Here is a 3,133-nt window from a genome sequence, read left to right on the forward strand (position 1 = left end):
GTCCAGCACCAGCCCAGGTTCAGCCCTGGCCGTGCACCCCTCCTGCTGGGCACCCTACGTCCAGGCCTCTGGTGGGGCCGGCCCTGCCCCATAGCACCATGCTTCCCATGGCACGAGTGGCTCCTCCTTCACTCCTGGGTCAACACTGCCTGTGTATTCTCAAAGGACAGTTATAGTCGCACATTGAGAAGCAAGATTTACTTCCTAATTAAAAGAGAGCTTTCTGAACAGCAAATCAATCAATCATAGCCATGCACAAACACTCAGACAACAGTTGCTTACACTTGTGTTTAATTTCTCAGGGGGAGCAAGCAGCTCTCTCTGGGTGCCTGGGATTCCAGGTCTGTGGCTTACCCAAGAGCCCTCATTTGAATTTCTTCTAATCAGAATCATTACCCACCCATGAAGAACACAGCTTATTAACCACACGATCATCGTCTAAAACTAAAGCCCTGTCAGGTCACCTCATAGTCATGCAATTAGGCTCAGCAAGCGTAAAATCCAGAATTGTTTTGGGACCCATTTTTAAAGTTTAAACGAATGGCCCCAGAAAGATATTAAATACTATTTTTTTCAGTGGGTATGAGAGAAGTTTAATTTATTTTGTGTTATTTTGAAGGAGCACCCAGCTTTCTCTTGAGCCCTGGCAATGGCCAGATTTAAACATGAGTAGGTGCTGAAATAAATGTAGTTCACTTAATTGAAAAGCCTGCTGACGGCCTAACTCTGTGGGCGGTAGCATCATGTTCATTAACAACAACAACAAGAGCAGCAGCAATAAAAGTAGCACCAGCCAGTCTTTGTTGAACCTCTTGGCCACGCCAGATGTTTCAGCAGGTACTTTATCACCAGCGTCTCATTTGATCTTCGCCCTGTTTCTGAAGAATCTCTTGCTTTGTTGCAAGAGATGAAACGAACATTGTGTCTGCACATCTGCTCTCTGCCAAGCCCTTTCCCCACGCATCCTTCCGTCACCGCCATGAGTCCCCATGTCACAGCTGGGGAAGGCAGAAGTCTGAGAAGTCCAACCACCTGCCCGAGGCCACACCCCTGGAGTGGAGAGTGTAGGGATTTGAACGCAGACCAGCCCGTCTCCTGAGTCTCCTCCTCCCACCCGTTCTGCTGCCTCTGCTTTTCCGCTGATTCAAGAGAAGGCATTTCCAGCCCTTGATGGGCCTCTACAAATAATTTTTAGGTGATAACTTGGGACTAGTGATTGTGGATTATTTTTCTGGCTCTGTCCCCAAACTAAAAATGACAAATGTCACCTGGAAGGCTGATCCAGCTTCTGTAATTTTTTGAAACTTAGATAATTTTTACTGACACCTATGAGTAAAAATCGGGTCCTCATATATTGGTGGATCATGGTCTTCTCAATCCCTTGTCCTGGGAACATCTCCATTGAGCATCTCATGCTATTGCAGGTGGCTTCATCAGAGAGAGTGAGATGGTGAGAGAGAGAGAGAGTGGTGGAGAGAGAGAGAGAGAAGGAAAAGGAGAGAGAGAGAGAAAGAGACAGAAAGAGAGGAGCAAGCTGGCAAGATGAAAGTCAGTCTTTTGTAACCTAATCTGGGAAGTGACAACCTATCACTTTTGACATATTCTATTCATAGAAAGGAATCACTACATCCCACCCACCCTCAAGGGGCAAGGACTACCCAAGGGTGTGAATATCAGGAGGTGAGGATCCTGGGGCCATCTCAGAGGCTGCCTGCCACATTGGCCAAAGTGAATTGAAGCGATCTGATAAATATAACCACACACGAGGTCGTGAAAACTTCATTTTCAGGTTCTATAGCGGGCTTGTTTTGTTAACTGTCTTTACCATGCGGCTTCCATTCCCCCTACTTTTGGAAACCACCTTCAGGTTTCCATCTGGGGAGATGTCTTCCTCCGGTTTGACTTACGTGCCCTGTGTGCTGTGGCCTACTCCATCTCAGGGGTGGAGCCAAGGACTAAGCCAATCAGTGTACTTCATTTCTTGGGCCACACTGATGGGTTCAGGAAGGGGTATGTTACCCAGTCGGAGTCAATGAGACTTTTGTTGGGAATCCTGGGAAACAGCCTCTGGGTGTTCTTCCTGTTCTAATTGATGCTAAAAGCAAGAGAAGTGGGGAGCTGCTGCACCTTTGTGACCACGAGGCATGTGAAGTTCTGGTGGATGTTGCACTGCCTCCTACTGCAGAGTCACGATGCAGTGTGGGAAGGGGTTGGCTTGTTTGGCCCAAGAGAGATAAAGCCATGATTTACTCAGGAATGAGGATACGATATATTTCTGGCCAATGAGACCCTCTGGAGGAGTTGCAGGGATGAGTGGGAAGCCTTGCCCTCTTTCTATTGCCAGAGGTGAGCAAGAAAGCATGTGGCCTGGGCTGCTGACAGTGCCCATCCTACAGCCAGGAAGAAAGCCAGCCTTTGACAAGGCTGGCACTGGGAGTGGCATGGCTGAGAGAGGTGGTTAAAAGCATGCAAATCCTTGCTGAATTTAAGTTACTAGACTAGCCCTGGTGCTCTGTCTACCTAGGGACCGCCTGTCTGTGATCTAAGAAATAGGCTTATCATTTCAACAATGCTGAGCCATGTTACTTGCAGCTGAAAGCAGTCAGATAGACCAAACTGAAGGAAATTGGAGCAGAAAAACCCTGGGTCTTGGTGATACTGCTTGAATCCCTGATCAAGCTGTGCCTGAAACCAGACCTACTTTTGAGTTTTCCAGTTAAATGACTCAAAACATTCCTTTTGTACTTAGACTAGGGATTGAGTTTCTTCCTCTTACAACCAAGAGAGTCCTGATCCAAGTTCATAACTAAAGGCAGATCCAAAAGAACCAACCTTACAATATTTTCTGTTGATGGCAACATTTTATGTCCAAAATAAAATCTCTTATCAGTTTCAAATTCTAAAAAGCTCTAAAATGTAGAAATATTCTTATTAGTTTGACACCAAGATTCATTTGTTGGCAGAACCTGAACCAAACTCATATGTGGCTCCTTTGAGTCTTTATTTCATAGAGTATGAATATTCCTCAGTTTTGCTATAAAATATTAATGGATTTCATTTCAAGGGGCTGCCTCAGACCTTCCCAGAGGGGTTATATATAATATATAGCATATGCAGTTTCTAAAATACACAA

Source organism: Hylobates moloch, unplaced genomic scaffold, assembly GCF_009828535.3.
Source record: "Hylobates moloch isolate HMO894 unplaced genomic scaffold, HMol_V3 SCAFFOLD_21, whole genome shotgun sequence".
In the NCBI taxonomy this organism is placed as follows: Eukaryota; Metazoa; Chordata; class Mammalia; order Primates; family Hylobatidae; genus Hylobates; species Hylobates moloch.